Source organism: Channa argus, chromosome 2 (genome assembly GCF_033026475.1).
Source record: "Channa argus isolate prfri chromosome 2, Channa argus male v1.0, whole genome shotgun sequence".
NCBI lineage: Eukaryota > Metazoa > Chordata > Actinopteri > Anabantiformes > Channidae > Channa > Channa argus.
The window spans coordinates 70,245-87,907 of record NC_090198.1 but is presented as its reverse complement, the minus strand read 5'-3'; the positions used below and the strand labels follow the sequence as shown (position 1 = coordinate 87,907).

The 17,663-nt window shown below is 41.9% G+C and overlaps 15 non-coding genes across 15 annotated transcripts; all 15 read left to right on the top strand.

The window, feature by feature from the left end:
* Positions 1–289: 289 nt before the first annotated feature.
* Positions 290–372, top strand: trnal-cag (transfer RNA leucine (anticodon CAG)). The gene has a single exon. It is a non-coding gene; the product is annotated as a tRNA-Leu (tRNA).
* A 1,910-nt stretch (positions 373–2,282) lies between these two features.
* On the top strand, positions 2,283–2,354 carry trnaq-uug (transfer RNA glutamine (anticodon UUG)). Its single transcript has one exon. It is a non-coding gene; the product is annotated as a tRNA-Gln (tRNA).
* A 1,046-nt stretch (positions 2,355–3,400) lies between these two features.
* Positions 3,401–3,483, top strand: trnal-cag (transfer RNA leucine (anticodon CAG)). Its single transcript has one exon. It is a non-coding gene; the product is annotated as a tRNA-Leu (tRNA).
* Positions 3,484–4,575: 1,092 nt separating this feature from the next.
* On the top strand, positions 4,576–4,658 carry trnal-cag (transfer RNA leucine (anticodon CAG)). Its single transcript has one exon. It is a non-coding gene; the product is annotated as a tRNA-Leu (tRNA).
* Positions 4,659–6,147: 1,489 nt separating this feature from the next.
* Positions 6,148–6,230, top strand: trnal-cag (transfer RNA leucine (anticodon CAG)). The gene has a single exon. It is a non-coding gene; the product is annotated as a tRNA-Leu (tRNA).
* Positions 6,231–7,811: 1,581 nt separating this feature from the next.
* On the top strand, positions 7,812–7,894 carry trnal-cag (transfer RNA leucine (anticodon CAG)). The gene has a single exon. It is a non-coding gene; the product is annotated as a tRNA-Leu (tRNA).
* A 348-nt stretch (positions 7,895–8,242) lies between these two features.
* Positions 8,243–8,314, top strand: trnaq-uug (transfer RNA glutamine (anticodon UUG)). Its single transcript has one exon. It is a non-coding gene; the product is annotated as a tRNA-Gln (tRNA).
* A 1,047-nt stretch (positions 8,315–9,361) lies between these two features.
* Positions 9,362–9,444, top strand: trnal-cag (transfer RNA leucine (anticodon CAG)). Its single transcript has one exon. It is a non-coding gene; the product is annotated as a tRNA-Leu (tRNA).
* A 348-nt stretch (positions 9,445–9,792) lies between these two features.
* trnaq-uug (transfer RNA glutamine (anticodon UUG)) lies at positions 9,793–9,864 on the top strand. The gene has a single exon. It is a non-coding gene; the product is annotated as a tRNA-Gln (tRNA).
* Positions 9,865–10,911: 1,047 nt separating this feature from the next.
* trnal-cag (transfer RNA leucine (anticodon CAG)) lies at positions 10,912–10,994 on the top strand. Its single transcript has one exon. It is a non-coding gene; the product is annotated as a tRNA-Leu (tRNA).
* Positions 10,995–11,342: 348 nt separating this feature from the next.
* Positions 11,343–11,414, top strand: trnaq-uug (transfer RNA glutamine (anticodon UUG)). The gene has a single exon. It is a non-coding gene; the product is annotated as a tRNA-Gln (tRNA).
* Positions 11,415–12,773: 1,359 nt separating this feature from the next.
* On the top strand, positions 12,774–12,845 carry trnaq-uug (transfer RNA glutamine (anticodon UUG)). Its single transcript has one exon. It is a non-coding gene; the product is annotated as a tRNA-Gln (tRNA).
* Positions 12,846–15,443: 2,598 nt separating this feature from the next.
* trnal-cag (transfer RNA leucine (anticodon CAG)) lies at positions 15,444–15,526 on the top strand. The gene has a single exon. It is a non-coding gene; the product is annotated as a tRNA-Leu (tRNA).
* A 1,488-nt stretch (positions 15,527–17,014) lies between these two features.
* trnal-cag (transfer RNA leucine (anticodon CAG)) lies at positions 17,015–17,097 on the top strand. Its single transcript has one exon. It is a non-coding gene; the product is annotated as a tRNA-Leu (tRNA).
* A 338-nt stretch (positions 17,098–17,435) lies between these two features.
* Positions 17,436–17,507, top strand: trnaq-uug (transfer RNA glutamine (anticodon UUG)). Its single transcript has one exon. It is a non-coding gene; the product is annotated as a tRNA-Gln (tRNA).
* The last annotated feature ends 156 nt before the right edge of the window (positions 17,508–17,663 follow it).

The window sequence follows — 17,663 nt, the reverse complement described above, 5'->3', positions numbered from 1 at the left end:
GTGGTTCAATTAATGTAATGCAATAATTGGATACTGGTTACTCTAAGAACTGTTTTTCTGGAGTTTGCTGAAAAAATGAATGCATATGTTAAAGCTCCATGAATTGATGTGTTGCCAGCAAAGGGCAGAAGAACACCAATACCAGCTGACAGATGTGTAGTGGCTTAATCAACAAGCTCTTTTTTTGCCTGAGACATCCCATACTTCACGCATCAATCACTGATGGCCAGGGTAGCAATGAACTGTCTTTTCGAATTTCTTTGGAGTACCAAACAACGCCAGCTGTGTTGTCAGGATGGCCGAGCGGTCTAAGGCGCTGCGTTCAGGTCGCAGTCTCTCCTGGAGGCGTGGGTTCGAATCCCACTTCTGACAAATTTTGGATTTTAGGGACAACAGCTGACACTTGGAAAACACATTGGGTCCATTCTCCCACATTAGTCAATGGTGGGGAACAACCTGTTCTCCACTAATGCTTATCTGGATGAATTTATAGAATTTGATGTTATACAAGTTACAGTTCATCTGGATAGATGCAAAGAACATCACACACAGAGATTAGAGTGACACAGTGCTTAGATGTACCCAAACGTCCTTGTATTGACAATTTTAAAGTTTGCTACATGATCACCCAATCTCAAAGTTGTCAATATGCACACATTATTGAAATGAATCAAATTGTCTCGAAGAAACTGTTCAACAAAAGTAGCCTAACAATGTGAAATGGTTCAACGGTGTAATGGTGAGCACTCTGGACTTTGAATCCGGTGATCTGACTTCGAATCCAGTGATCAGAGTTCAAATCTCGGTGGAACCTACCGCTGGCTAGTTGTAGGTTTTTTGCCCCAATGAGTGACTCAGTTACTCCACCAACTGGGAGACACACAGTGGCATTGTCAACGAGCTCATCTTGTTCCAGAGACATAGAGTACTTTGTGCAATCAACACTCATGGCAAGTGTTTAAAGAACGAATACAGGGAGAGAGATGAGGCCAAGGTTGCACAATGGTTTACGATAGACACACTCTTAAGTAAATATCCTTGCGGATCTCATTCAGATAATGCTAAAAACACATTTTGGGCATGAAGTGCGATCCCAGACACAATCCCAAATTTCTAATTTATAACCCTACCCCTCGTTTTCAAGTGCTTCCCTATTTTTGTGTTTCACCCCAAACAGAGTCATAAGGGCTAGTAGTTAAAATATCTCCCGGTGAAATGCAATAAGCCTTGAAACCCCTGTCAAGCATCAGAGTGTTCAGGACTGCTCAGTAAAACCAGAGACTGTTAAAACTGTTGTCTGTGTAACACTGTTGAAATTTCCAGTGCACACATTCTTCATTTGGCAGCATCTGGAGATTCCCTGGTGTATAGGTAAGCACTCTGGACTGTGAATCCAGTGATCTGAGTTCAAATCACGGTGGGACCTGTTATAGTGTAGAACAAATAAAACCAGCTTGTCCTTTGAGCTGTGTTGCTAGTCTCAGGTTTTAATGTGCAATAAATGCAGGCAACTTTGTCAACAGTTCTTTCTGTTGTGCTCCATTCAATGACTCTAGTACTCTACCAAATGACGTGGTTCAATTAATGTAATGCAATAATTGGATACTGGTTACTCTAAGAACTGTTTTTCTGGAGTTTGCTGAAAAAATGAATGCATATGTTAAAGCTCCATGAATTGATGTGTTGCCAGCAAAGGGCAGAAGAACACCAATACCAGCTGACAGATGTGTAGTGGCTTAATCAACAAGCTCTTTTTTTGCCTGAGACATCCCATACTTCACGCATCAATCACTGATGGCCAGGGTAGCAATGAACTGTCTTTTCGGATTTCTTTGGAGTACCAAACAACCCCAGTTCTGTTGTCAGGATGGCCGAGCGGTCTAAGGAGCTGCGTTCAGGTCGCAGTCTCTCCTGGAGGCGTGGGTTCGAATCCCACTTCTGACAAATGCTGGATTTTAGGGACAACAGCTGACACTTGGAAAACACATTCGGTCCATTAGTCAATGGTGGGAAACAACCTGTTCTCCACTAATGCTTATCTGGATGAATTCATAGACTTTGATGTTATACAAGTTACAGTTCATCTGGATAGATGCAATGAACATCACACAGAGATAAGAGTGACACAGTGCTTAGATGTACCCAAACTTCCTTGTATTGACAATTTTATAGTTTGCTACATGATCACCCAATCTCAAAGTTGTCAATATGCACACATTAATGAAATGAATCAAATTGTCTCGAAGAAACTGTTCAACAAAAGTAGCCTAACAATGTGAAATGGTTCCACGGTGTAATGGTGAGCACTCTGGACTTTGAATCCGGTGATCCGAGTTCAAATCTCGGTGGAACCCACCGCTGGCTAGTTATAGCTTTTTTGCCCCAATGAGTGACTCAGTTACTCCACCAACTGGGAGACACACGATGGCATTGTCAACGAGCTCATCTTGTTCCAGAGACATAGAGTACTTTGTGCAATCAACACTCATGGCAAGTGTTTAAAGAACTAATACAGGGAGAGAGATGAGGCAAAGGTTGCACAATGGTTTACGATAGACACACTCTTAAGTAAATATCCTTGCGGATCTCATTCAGATAATGCTAAAAACACATTTTGGGCATGAAGTGCGATCCCAGACACAATCCCAAATTCCTAATTTATAACCCTACCCCTCGTTTTCAAGTGCTTCCCTATTTTTGTGTTTCACCCCAAACAGAGTCATAAGGGCTAGTAGTTTAAATATCTCCCGGTGAAATGCAATAAGCTTGAAACCCCTGTCAAGCATCAGAGTGTTCAGGACTGCTCAGTAAAACCAGAGACTGTTAAAACTGTTGTCTGTGTAACACTGTTGACATTTCCAGTGCACACATTCTTCATTTGGCAGCATCTGGAGATTCCCTGGTGTATAGGTAAGCACTCTGGACTGTGAATCCAGTGATCTGAGTTCAAATCACGGTGGGACCTGTTATAGTGTAGAACAAATAAAACCAGCTTGTCCTTTGAGCTGTGTTGCTAGTCTCAGGTTTTAATGTGCAATAAATGCAGGCAACTTTGGCAACAGTTCTTTCTGTTGTGCTCCATTCAATGACTCTAGTACTCTACCAAATGACGTGGTTCAATTAATGTAATGCAATAATTGGATACTGGTTACTCTAAGAACTCTTTTTCTGGAGTTTGCTGAAAAAATGAATGCATATGTTAAAGCTCCATGAATTGATGTGTTGCCAGCAAAGGGCAGAAGAACACCAATACCAGCTGACAGATGTGTAGTGGCTTAATCAACAAGCTCTTTTTTTGCCTGAGACATCCCATACTTCACGCATCAATCACTGATGGCCAGGGTAGCAATGAACTGTCTTTTCGAATTTCTTTGGAGTACCAAACAACGCCAGCTCTGTTGTCAGGATGGCCGAGCGGTCTAAGGCGCTGCGTTCAGGTTGCAGTCTCTCCTGGAGGCGTGGGTTCGAATCCCACTTCTGACAAATGTTGGATTTTAGGGACAACAGCTGACACTTGGAAAACACATTGTGTCCATTCTCCCACATTAGTCAATGCTGGGGAACAACCTGTTCTCCACTAATGCTTCTCTGGATGAATTCATAGACTTTGATGTTATACAAGTTACAGTTCATCTGGATAGATGCAATGAACATCACACACAGAGATAAGAGTGACACAGTGCTTAGATGTACCCAAACTTCCTTGTATTGACAATTTTATAGTTTGCTACATGATCACCCAATCTCAAAGTTGTCAATATGCACACATTAATGAAATGAAGCAAATTGTCTCGAAGAAACTGTTCAACAAAAGTAGCCTAACAAGGCTAAATGGTTCCACGGTGTAATGGTGAGCACTCTGGACTTTGAAACCGGTGATTCGAGTTCAAATCTCGGTGTAACCTACAGCTGGCTAGTTGTATGGTTTTTGCCCCAACGAGTGACTCAGTTACTCCACCAACTGGGAGACACACAGTGGCATTGTCAACGAGCTCATCTTGTTCCAGAGACTTAGAGTACTTTGTGCAATCAACACTCATGGCAAGTGTTTAAAGAACTAATACAGGGAGAGAGATGAGGCAAAGGTTGCACAATGGTTTACGATAGACAGTGATCTGAGTTCAAATCACAGTGGGACCTGTTATAGTGTAGAACAAATAAAACCAGCTTGTCCTTTGAGCTGTGTTGCTAGTCTCAGGTTTTAATGTGCAATAAATGCAGGCAACTTTGGCAACAGTTCTTTCTGTTGTGCTCCATTCAATGACTCTAGTACTCTACCAAATGACGTGGTTCAATTAATGTAATGCAATAATTGGATACTGGTTACTCTAAGAACTCTTTTTCTGGAGTTTGCTGAAAAAATGAATGCATATGTTAAAGCTCCATGAATTGATGTGTTGCCAGCAAAGGGCAGAAGAACACCAATACCAGCTGACAGATGTGTAGTGGATTAATCAACAAGCTCTTTTTTTGCCTGAGACATCCCATACTTCACGCATCAATCACTGATGGCCAGGGTAGCAATGAACTGTCTTTTCGAATTTCTTTGGAGTACCAAACAACGCCAGCTCTGTTGTCAGGATGGCCGAGCGGTCTAAGGCGCTGCGTTCAGGTCGCAGTCTCTCCTGGAGGCGTGGGTTCGAATCCCACTTCTGACAAATTTTGGATTTTAGGGACAACAGCTGACACTTGGAAAACACATTGGGTCCATTCTCCCACATTAGTCAATGGTGGGGAACAACCTGTTCTCCACTAATGCTTATCTGGATGAATTCATAGACTTTGATGTTATACAAGTTACAGTTCATCTGGATAGATGCAATGAACATCACACACAGAGATTAGAGTGACACAGTGCTTAGATGTACCCAAACGTCCTTGTATTGACAATTTTATAGTTTGCTACATGATCACCCAATCTCAACGTTGTCAATATGCACACATTATTGAAATGAATCAAATTGTCTCGAAGAAACTGTTCAACAAAAGTAGCCTAACAATGTGAAATGGTTCCACGGTGTAATGGTGAGCACTCTGGACTTTGAATCCGGTGATCTGACTTCGAATCCGGTCATCAGAGTTCAAATCTCGGTGGAACCTACAGCTGGCTAGTTGTAGGTTTTTTGCCCCAATGAGTGACTCAGTTACTCCACCAACTGGGAGACACACAGTGGCATTGTCAACGAGCTCATCTTGTTCCAGAGACATAGAGTACTTTGTGCAATCAACACTCATGGCAAGTGTTTAAAGAACGAATACAGGGAGAGAGATGAGGCCAAGGTTGCACAATGGTTTACGATAGACACACTCTTAAGTAAATATCCTTGCGGATCTCATTCAGATAATGCTAAAAACACATTTTGGGCATGAAGTGCGATCCCAGACACAATCCCAAATTTCTAATTTATAACCCTACCCCTCGTTTTCAAGTGCTTCCCTATTTTTGTGTTTCACCCCAAACAGAGTCATAAGGGCTAGTAGTTGAAATATCTCCCGGTGAAATGCAATAAGCCTTGAAACCCCTGTCAAGCATCAGAGTGTTCAGGACTGCTCAGTAAAACCAGAGACTGTTAAAACTGTTGTCTGTGTAACACTGTTGACATTTCCAGTGCACACATTCTTCATTTGGCAGCATCTGGAGATTCCCTGGTGTATAGGTAAGCACTCTGGACTGTGAATCCAGTGATCTGAGTTCAAATCACGGTGGGACCTGTTATAGTGTAGAACAAATAAAACCAGCTTGTCCTTTGAGCTGTGTTGCTAGTCTCAGGTTTTAATGTGCAATAAATGCAGGCAACTTTGGCAACAGTTCTTTCTGTTGTGCTCCATTCAATGACTCTAGTACTCTACCAAATGACGTGGTTCAATTAATGTAATGCAATAATTGGATACTGGTTACTCTAAGAACTCTTTTTCTGGAGTTTGCTGAAAAAATGAATGCATATGTTAAAGCTCCATGAATTGATGTGTTGCCAGCAAAGGGCAGAAGAACACCAATACCAGCTGACAGATGTGTAGTGGCTTAATCAACAAGCTCTTTTTTTGCCTGAGACATCCCATACTTCACGCATCAATCACTGATGGCCAGGGTAGCAATGAACTGTCTTTTCGGATTTCTTTGGAGTACCAAACAACCCTAGTTCTGTTGTCAGGATGGCCGAGCGGTCTAAGGCGCTGTGTTCAGGTTGCAGTCTCTGCTAGAGGCGTGGGTTCGAATCCCACTTCTGACAAATGTTGGATTTTAGGGACAACAGCTGACACTTGGAAAACACATTGTGTCCATTCTCCCACATTAGTCAATGCTGGGGAACAACCTGTTCTCCACTAATGCTTATCTGGATGAATTCATAGACTTTGATGTTATATAAGTTACAGTTCATCTGGATAGATGCAATGAACATCACACAGAGATAAGAGTGACACAGTGCTTAAATGTACCCAAACTTCCTTGTATTGACAATTTTATAGTTTGCTACATGATCACCCAATCTCAAAGTTGTCAATATGCACACATTATTGAAATGAATCAAATTGTCTCGAAGAAACTGTTCAACAAAAGTAGCCTGTATTGACAATTTTATAGTTTGCTACATGATCACCCAATCTCAAAGTTGTCAATATGCACAGATTAATGAAATGAATCAAATTGTCTCGAAGAAACTGTTCAACAAAAGTAGCCTAACAAGGCTAAATGGTTCCACGGTGTAATGGTGAGCACTCTGGACTTTGAAACCGGTGATTCGAGTTCAAATCTCGGTGTAACCTACAGCTGGCTAGTTGTAGGGTTTTTGCCCCAACGAGTGACTCAGTTACTCCACCAACTGGGAGACACACAGTGGCATTGTCAACGAGCTCATCTTGTTCCAGAGACTTAGAGTACTTTGTGCAATCAACACTCATGGCAAGTGTTTAAAGAACTAATACAGGGAGAGAGATGAGGCAAAGGTTGCACAATGGTTTACGATAGACACACTCTTAAGTAAATATCCTTGCGGATCTCATTCAGATAATGCTAAAAACACATTTTGGGCATGAAGTGCGATCCCAGACACAATCCCAAATTCCTAATTTATAACCCTACCCCTCGTTTTCAAGTGCTTCCCTATTTTTGTGTTTCACCCCAAACAGAGTCATAAGTGCTAGTAGTTGAAATATCTCCCGGTGAAATGCAATAAGTTTGAAACCCCTGTCAAGCATCAGAGTGTTCAGGACTGCTCAGTAAAACCAGAGACTGTTAAAACTGTTGTCTGTGTAACACTGTTGACATTTCCAGTGCACACATTCTTCATTTGGCAGCATCTGGAGATTCCCTGGTGTATAGGTAAGCACTCTGGACTGTGAATCCAGTGATCTGAGTTCAAATCACGGTGGGACCTGTTATAGTGTAGAACGAATAAAACCAGCTTGTCCTTTGAGCTGTGTTGCTAGTCTCAGGTTTTAATGTGCAATAAATGCAGGCAACTTTGGCAACAGTTCTTTCTGTTGTGCTCCATTCAATGACTCTAGTACTCTACCAAATGACGTGGTTCAATTAATGTAATGCAATAATTGGATACTGGTTACTCTAAGAACTCTTTTTCTGGAGTTTGCTGAAAAAATGAATGCATATGTTAAAGCTCCATGAATTGATGTGTTGCCAGCAAAGGGCAGAAGAACACCAATACCAGCTGACAGATGTGTAGTGGCTTAATCAACAAGCTCTTTTATTGCCTGAGACATCCCATACTTCACGCATCAATCACTGATGGCCAGGGTAGCAATGAACTGTCTTTTCGGATTTCTTTGGAGTACCAAACAACCCCAGTTCTGTTGTCAGGATGGCCGAGCGGTCTAAGGCGCTGCGTTCAGGTCGCAGTCTCTCCTGGAGGCGTGGGTTCGAATCCCACTTCTGACAAATGTTGGATTTTAGGGACAACAGCTGACACTTGGAAAACACATTGGGTCCATTCTCCCACATTAGTCAATGGTGGGGAACAACCTGTTCTCCACTAATGCTTATCTGGATGAATTCATAGACTTTGATGTTATACAAGTTACAGTTCATCTGGATAGATGCAATGAACATCACACAGAGATAAGAGTGACACAGTGCTTAGATGTACCCAAACTTCCTTGTATTGACAATTTTATAGTTTGCTACATGATCACCCAATCTCAAAGTTGTCAATATGCACACATTAATGAAATGAATCAAATTGTCTCGAAGAAACTGTTCAACAAAAGTAGCCTAAAAAGGTGAAATGGTTCCACGGTGTAATGGTGAGCACTCTGGACTTTGAATCCGGTGATCCGAGTTCAAATCTCGGTGGAACCCACCGCTGGCTAGTTATAGCTTTTTTGCCCCAATGAGTGACTCAGTTACTCCACCAACTGGGAGACACACGATGGCATTGTCAACGAGCTCATCTTGTTCCAGAGACATAGAGTACTTTGTGCAATCAACACTCATGGCAAGTGTTTAAAGAACTAATACAGCGAGAGAGATGAGGCAAAGGTTGCACAATGGTTTACGATAGACACACTCTTAAGTAAATATCCTTGCGGATCTCATTCAGATAATGCTAAAAACACATTTTGGGCATGAAGTGCGATCCCAGACACAATCCCAAATTCCTAATTTATAACCCTACCCCTCGTTTTCAAGTGCTTCCCTATTTTTGTGTTTCACCCCAAACAGAGTCATAAGGGCTAGTAGGCAAAATATCTCCCGGTGAAATGCAATAAGCCTTGAAACCCCTGTCAAGCATCAGAGTGTTCAGGACTGCTCAGTAAAACCAGAGACTGTTAAAACTGTTGTCTGTGTAACACTGTTGACATTTCCAGTGCACACATTCTTCATTTGGCAGCATCTGGAGATTCCCTGGTGTATAGGTAAGCACTCTGGACTGTGAATCCAGTGATCTGAGTTCAAATCACGGTGGGACCTGTTATAGTGTAGAACGAATAAAACCAGCTTGTCCTTTGAGCTGTGTTGCTAGTCCCAGGTTTTAATGTGCAATAAATGCAGGCAACTTTGGCAACAGTTCTTTCTGTTGTGCTCCATTCAATGACTCTAGTACTCTACCAAATGACGTGGTTCAATTAATGTAATGCAATAATTGGATACTGGTTACTCTAAGAACTCTTTTTCTGGAGTTTGCTGAAAAAATGAATGCATATGTTAAAGCTCCATGAATTGATGTGTTGCCAGCAAAGGGCAGAAGAACACCAATACCAGCTGACAGATGTGTAGTGGCTTAATCAACAAGCTCTTTTATTGCCTGAGACATCCCATACTTCACGCATCAATCACTGATGGCCAGGGTAGCAATGAACTGTCTTTTCGGATTTCTTTGGAGTACCAAACAACCCCAGTTCTGTTGTCAGGATGGCCGAGCGGTCTAAGGCGCTGCGTTCAGGTCGCAGTCTCTCCTGGAGGCGTGGGTTCGAATCCCACTTCTGACAAATGTTGGATTTTAGGGACAACAGCTGACACTTGGAAAACACATTGGGTCCATTCTCCCACATTAGTCAATGGTGGGGAACAACCTGTTCTCCACTAATGCTTATCTGGATGAATTCATAGACTTTGATGTTATACAAGTTACAGTTCATCTGGATAGATGCAATGAACATCACACAGAGATAAGAGTGACACAGTGCTTAGATGTACCCAAACTTCCTTGTATTGACAATTTTATAGTTTGCTACATGATCACCCAATCTCAAAGTTGTCAATATGCACACATTAATGAAATGAATCAAATTGTCTCGAAGAAACTGTTCAACAAAAGTAGCCTAAAAAGGTGAAATGGTTCCACGGTGTAATGGTGAGCACTCTGGACTTTGAATCCGGTGATCCGAGTTCAAATCTCGGTGGAACCCACCGCTGGCTAGTTATAGCTTTTTTGCCCCAATGAGTGACTCAGTTACTCCACCAACTGGGAGACACACGATGGCATTGTCAACGAGCTCATCTTGTTCCAGAGACATAGAGTACTTTGTGCAATCAACACTCATGGCAAGTGTTTAAAGAACTAATACAGCGAGAGAGATGAGGCAAAGGTTGCACAATGGTTTACGATAGACACACTCTTAAGTAAATATCCTTGCGGATCTCATTCAGATAATGCTAAAAACACATTTTGGGCATGAAGTGCGATCCCAGACACAATCCCAAATTCCTAATTTATAACCCTACCCCTCGTTTTCAAGTGCTTCCCTATTTTTGTGTTTCACCCCAAACAGAGTCATAAGGGCTAGTAGGCAAAATATCTCCCGGTGAAATGCAATAAGCCTTGAAACCCCTGTCAAGCATCAGAGTGTTCAGGACTGCTCAGTAAAACCAGAGACTGTTAAAACTGTTGTCTGTGTAACACTGTTGAAATTTCCAGTGCACACATTCTTCATTTGGCAGCATCTGGAGATTCCCTGGTGTATAGGTAAGCACTCTGGACTGTGAATCCAGTGATCTGAGTTCAAATCACGGTGGGACCTGTTATAGTGTAGAACGAATAAAACCAGCTTGTCCTTTGAGCTGTGTTGCTAGTCCCAGGTTTTAATGTGCAATAAATGCAGGCAACTTTGGCAACAGTTCTTTCTGTTGTGCTCCATTCAATGACTCTAGTACTCTACCAAATGACGTGGTTCAATTAATGTAATGCAATAATTGGATACTGGTTACTCTAAGAACTCTTTTTCTGGAGTTTGCTGAAAAAATGAATGCATATGTTAAAGCTCCATGAATTGATGTGTTGCCAGCAAAGGGCAGAAGAACACCAATACCAGCTGACAGATGTGTAGTGGCTTAATCAACAAGCTCTTTTTTTGCCTGAGACATCCCATACTTCACGCATCAATCACTGATGGCCAGGGTAGCAATGAACTGTCTTTTCGGATTTCTTTGGAGTACCAAACAACCCCAGTTCTGTTGTCAGGATGGCCGAGCGGTCTAAGGCGCTGCGTTCAGGTCGCAGTCTCTCCTGGAGGCGTGGGTTCGAATCCCACTTCTGACAAATGCTGGATTTTAGGGACAACAGCTGACACTTGGAAAACACATTGGGTCCATTCTCCCACATTAGTCAATGGTGGGGAACAACCTGTTCTCCACTAATGCTTATCTGGATGAATTCATAGACTTTGATGTTATACAAGTTACAGTTCATCTGGATAGATGCAATGAACATCACACAGAGATAAGAGTGACACAGTGCTTAGATGTACCCAAACTTCCTTGTATTGACAATTTTATAGTTTGCTACATGATCACCCAATCTCAAAGTTGTCAATATGCACACATTAATGAAATGAATCAAATTGTCTCGAAGAAACTGTTCAACAAAAGTAGCCTAAAAAGGTGAAATGGTTCCACGGTGTAATGGTGAGCACTCTGGACTTTGAATCCGGTGATCCGAGTTCAAATCTCGGTGGAACCCACCGCTGGCTAGTTATAGCTTTTTTGCCCCAATGAGTGACTCAGTTACTCCACCAACTGGGAGACACACGATGGCATTGTCAACGAGCTCATCTTGTTCCAGAGACATAGAGTACTTTGTGCAATCAACACTCATGGCAAGTGTTTAAAGAACTAATACAGGGAGAGAGATGAGGCAAAGGTTGCACAATGGTTTACGATAGACACACTCTTAAGTAAATATCCTTGCGGATCTCATTCAGATAATGCTAAAAACACATTTTGGGCATGAAGTGCGATCCCAGACACAATCCCAAATTCCTAATTTATAACCCTACCCCTCGTTTTCAAGTGCTTCCCTATTTTTGTGTTTCACCCCAAACAGAGTCATAAGGGCTAGTAGTTTAAATATCTCCCGGTGAAATGCAATAAGCCTTGAAACCCCTGTCAAGCATCAGAGTGTTCAGGACTGCTCAGTAAAACCAGAGACTGTTAAAACTGTTGTCTGTGTAACACTGTTGACATTTCCAGTGCACACATTCTTCATTTGGCAGCATCTGGAGATTCCCTGGTGTATAGGTAAGCACTCTGGACTGTGAATCCAGTGATCTGAGTTCAAATCACGGTGGGACCTGTTATAGTGTAGAACGAATAAAACCAGCTTGTCCTTTGAGCTGTGTTGCTAGGCTCAGGTTTTAATGTGCAATAAATGCAGGCAACTTTGGCAACAGTTCTTTCTGTTGTGCTCCATTCAATGACTCTAGTACTCTACCAAATGACGTGGTTCAATTAATGTAATGCAATAATTGGATACTGGTTACTCTAAGAACTCTTTTTCTGGAGTTTGCTGAAAAAATGAATGCATATGTTAAAGCTCCATGAATTGATGTGTTGCCAGCAAAGGGCAAAAGAACACCAATACCAGCTGACAGATGTGTAGTGGCTTAATCAACAAGCTCTTTTTTTGCCTGAGACATCCCATACTTCACGCATCAATCACTGATGGCCAGGGTAGCAATGAACTGTCTTTTCAAATTTTGGATTTTAGGGACAACAGCTGACACTTGGAAAACACATTGGGTCCATTCTCCCACATTAGTCAATGGTGGGGAACAACCTGTTCTCCACTAATGCTTATCTGGATGAATTCATAGACTTTGATGTTATACAAGTTACAGTTCATCTGGATAGATGCAATGAACATCACACAGAGATAAGAGTGACACAGTGCTTAGATGTACCCAAACTTCCTTGTATTGACAATTTTATAGTTTGCTACATGATCACCCAATCTCAAAGTTGTCAATATGCACACATTAATGAAATGAATCAAATTGTCTCGAAGAAACTGTTCAACAAAAGTAGCCTAAAAAGGTGAAATGGTTCCACGGTGTAATGGTGAGCACTCTGGACTTTGAATCCGGTGATCCGAGTTCAAATCTCGGTGGAACCCACCGCTGGCTAGTTATAGCTTTTTTGCCCCAATGAGTGACTCAGTTACTCCACCAACTGGGAGACACACGATGGCATTGTCAACGAGCTCATCTTGTTCCAGAGACATAGAGTACTTTGTGCAATCAACACTCATGGCAAGTGTTTAAAGAACTAATACAGGGAGAGAGATGAGGCAAAGGTTGCACAATGGTTTACGATAGACACACTCTTAAGTAAATATCCTTGCGGATCTCATTCAGATAATGCTAAAAACACATTTTGGGCATGAAGTGCGATCCCAGACACAATCCCAAATTCCTAATTTATAACCCTACCCCTCGTTTTCAAGTGCTTCCCTATTTTTGTGTTTCACCCCAAACAGAGTCATAAGTGCTAGTAGTTGAAATATCTCCCGGTGAAATGCAATAAGCCTTGAAACCCCTGTCAAGCATCAGAGTGTTCAGGACTGCTCAGTAAAACCAGAGACTGTTAAAACTGTTGTCTGTGTAACACTGTTGACATTTCCAGTGCACACATTCTTCATTTGGCAGCATCTGGAGATTCCCTGGTGTATAGGTAAGCACTCTGGACTGTGAATCCAGTGATCTGAGTTCAAATCACAGTGGGACCTGTTATAGTGTAGAACGAATAAAACCAGCTTGTCCTTTGAGCTGTGTAGCTAGTCTCAGGTTTTAATGTGCAATAAATGCAGGCAACTTTGGCAACAGTTCTTTCTGTTGTGCTCCATTCAATGACTCTAGTACTCTACCAAATGACGTGGTTCAATTAATGTAATGCAATAATTGGATACTGGTTACTCTAAGAACTCTTTTTCTGGAGTTTGCTGAAAAAATGAATGCATATGTTAAAGCTCCATGAATTGATGTGTTGCCAGCAAAGGGCAGAAGAACACCAATACCAGCTGACAGATGTGTAGTGGCTTAATCAACAAGCTCTTTTTTTGCCTGAGACATCCCATACTTCACGCATCAATCACTGATGGCCAGGGTAGCAATGAACTGTCTTTTCGGATTTCTTTGGAGTACCAAACAACCCTAGTTCTGTTGTCAGGATCGCCGAGCGGTCTAAGGCGCTGTGTTCAGGTCGCAGTCTCTGCTAGCGGCGTGGGTTCGAATCCCACTTCTGACAAATGTTGGATTTTAGGGACAAAAGCTGACACTTGGAAAACACATTGTGTCCATTCTCCCACATTAGTCAATGCTGGGGAACAACCTGTTCTCCACTAATGCTTCTCTGGATGAATTCATAGACTTTGATGTTATACAAGTTACAGTTCATCTGAATAGATGCAATGAACATCACACACAGAGATAAGAGTGACACAGTGCTTAGATGTACCCAAACTTCCTTGTATTGACAATTTTATAGTTTGCTACATGATCACCCAATCTCAAAGTTGTCAATATGCACACATTAATGAAATGAATCAAATTGTCTCGAAGAAACTGTTCAACAAAAGTAGCCTAAAAAGGTGAAATGGTTCCACGGTGTAATGGTGAGCACTCTGGACTTTGAATCCGGTGATTCGAGTTCAAATCTCGGTGTAACCTACAGCTGGCTAGTTGTAGGGTTTTTGCCCCAACGAGTGACTCAGTTACTCCACCAACTGGGAGACACACAGTGGCATTGTCAACGAGCTCATCTTGTTCCAGAGACTTAGAGTACTTTGTGCAATCAACACTCATGGCAAGTGTTTAAAGAACTAATACAGGGAGAGAGATGAGGCAAAGGTTGCACAATGGTTTACGATAGACACACTCTTAAGTAAATATCCTTGCGGATCTCATTCAGATAATGCTAAAAACACATTTTGGGCATGAAGTGCGATCCCAGACACAATCCCAAATTCCTAATTTATAACCCTACCCCTCGTTTTCAAGTGCTTCCCTATTTTTGTGTTTCACCCCAAACAGAGTCATAAGTGCTAGTAGTTGAAATATCTCCCGGTGAAATGCAATAAGTTTGAAACCCCTGTCAAGCATCAGAGTGTTCAGGACTGCTCAGTAAAACCAGAGACTGTTAAAACTGTTGTCTGTGTAACACTGTTGACATTTCCAGTGCACACATTCTTCATTTGGCAGCATCTGGAGATTCCCTGGTGTATAGGTAAGCACTCTGGACTGTGAATCCAGTGATCTGAGTTCAAATCACAGTGGGACCTGTTATAGTGTAGAACAAATAAAACCAGCTTGTCCTTTGAGCTGTGTTGCTAGTCTCAGGTTTTAATGTGCAATAAATGCAGGCAACTTTGGCAACAGTTCTTTCTGTTGTGCTCCATTCAATGACTCTAGTACTCTACCAAATGACGTGGTTCAATTAATGTAATGCAATAATTGGATACTGGTTACTCTAAGAACTCTTTTTCTGGAGTTTGCTGAAAAAATGAATGCATATGTTAAAGCTCCATGAATTGATGTGTTGCCAGCAAAGGGCAGAAGAACACCAATACCAGCTGACAGATGTGTAGTGGCTTAATCAACAAGCTCTTTTTTTGCCTGAGACATTCCATACTTCACGCATCAATCACTGATGGCCAGGGTAGCAATGAACTGTCTTTTCGAATTTCTTTGGAGTACCAAACACCGCCAGCTCTGTTGTCAGGATGGCCGAGCGGTCTAAGGCGCTGCGTTCAGGTCGCAGTCTCTCCTGGAGGCGTGGGTTCGAATCCCACTTCTGACAAATTTTGGATTTTAGGGACAACAGCTGACACTTGGAAAACACATTGGGTCCATTCTCCCACATTAGTCAATGGTGGGGAACAACCTGTTCTCCACTAATGCTTATCTGCATGAATTCATAGAATTTGATGTTATACAAGTTACAGTTCATCTGGATAGATGCAATGAACATCACACACAGAGATTAGAGTGACACAGTGCTTAGATGTACCCAAACGTCCTTGTATTGACAATTTTATAGTTTGCTACATGATCACCCAATCTCAACGTTGTCAATATGCACACATTATTGAAATGAATCAAATTGTCTCGAAGAAACTGTTCAACAAAAGTAGCCTAACAATGTGAAATGGTTCCACGGTGTAATGGTGAGCACTCTGGACTTTGAATCCGGTGATCTGACTTCGAATCCGGTGATCAGAGTTCAAATCTTGGTGGAACCCACCGCTGGCTAGTTATAGCTTTTTTGCCCCAATGAGTGACTCAGTTACTCCACCAACTGGGAGACACACGATGGCATTGTCAACGAGCTCATCTTGTTCCAGAGACATAGAGTACTTTGTGCAATCAACACTCATGGCAAGTGTTTAAAGAACTAATACAGGGAGAGAGATGAGGCAAAGGTTGCACAATGGTTTACGATAGACACACTCTTAAGTAAATATCCTTGCGGATCTCATTCAGATAATGCTAAAAACACATTTTGGGCATGAAGTGCGATCCCAGACACAATCCCAAATTCCTAATTTATAACCCTACCCCTCGTTTTCAAGTGCTTCCCTATTTTTGTGTTTCACCCCAAACAGAGTCATAAGGGCTAGTAGTTGAAATATCTCCCGGTGAAATGCAATAAGCTTGAAACCCCTGTCAAGCATCAGAGTGTTCAGGACTGCTCAGTAAAACCAGAGACTGTTAAAACTGTTGTCTGTGTAACACTGTTGACATTTCCAGTGCACACATTCTTCATTTGGCAGCATCTGGAGATTCCCTGGTGTATAGGTAAGCACTCTGGACTGTGAATCCAGTGATCTGAGTTCAAATCACGGTGGGACCTGTTATAGTGTAGAACAAATAAAACCAGCTTGTCCTTTGAGCTGTGTTGCTAGTCTCAGGTTTTAATGTGCAATAAATGCAGGCAACTTTGGCAACAGTTCTTTCTGTTGTGCTCCATTCAATGACTCTAGTACTCTACCAAATGACGTGGTTCAATTAATGTAATGCAATAATTGGATACTGGTTACTCTAAGAACTCTTTTTCTGGAGTTTGCTGAAAAAATGAATGCATATGTTAAAGCTCCATGAATTGATGTGTTGCCAGCAAAGGGCAGAAGAACACCAATACCAGCTGACAGATGTGTAGTGGCTTAATCAACAAGCTCTTTTTTTGCCTGAGACATCCCATACTTCACGCATCAATCACTGATGGCCAGGGTAGCAATGAACTGTCTTTTCGGATTTCTTTGGAGTACCAAACAACCCTAGTTCTGTTGTCAGGATGGCCGAGCGGTCTAAGGCGCTGTGTTCAGGTCGCAGTCTCTGCTAGAGGCGTGGGTTCGAATCCCACTTCTGACAAATGTTGGATTTTAGGGACAACAGCTGACACTTGGAAAACACATTCGGTCCATTAATCAATGGTGGGAAACAACCTGTTCTCCACTAATGCTTATCTGGATGAATTCATAGACTTTGATGTTATACAAGTTACAGTTCATCTGGATAGATGCAATGAACATCACACAGAGATAAGAGTGACACAATGCTTAGATGTACCCAAACTTCCTTGTATTGACAATTTTATAGTTTGCTACATGATCACCCAATCTCAAAGTTGTCAATATGCACACATTAATGAAATGAATCAAATTGTCTCGAAGAAACTGTTCAACAAAAGTAGCCTAAAAAGGTGAAATGGTTCCACGGTGTAATGGTGAGCACTCTGGACTTTGAATCCGGTGATCCGAGTTCAAATCTCGGTGGAACCCACCGCTGGCTAGTTATAGCTTTTTTGCCCCAATGAGTGACTCAGTTACTCCACCAACTGGGAGACACACGATGGCATTGTCAACGAGCTCATCTTGTTCCAGAGACATAGAGTACTTTGTGCAATCAACACTCATGGCAAGTGTTTAAAGAACTAA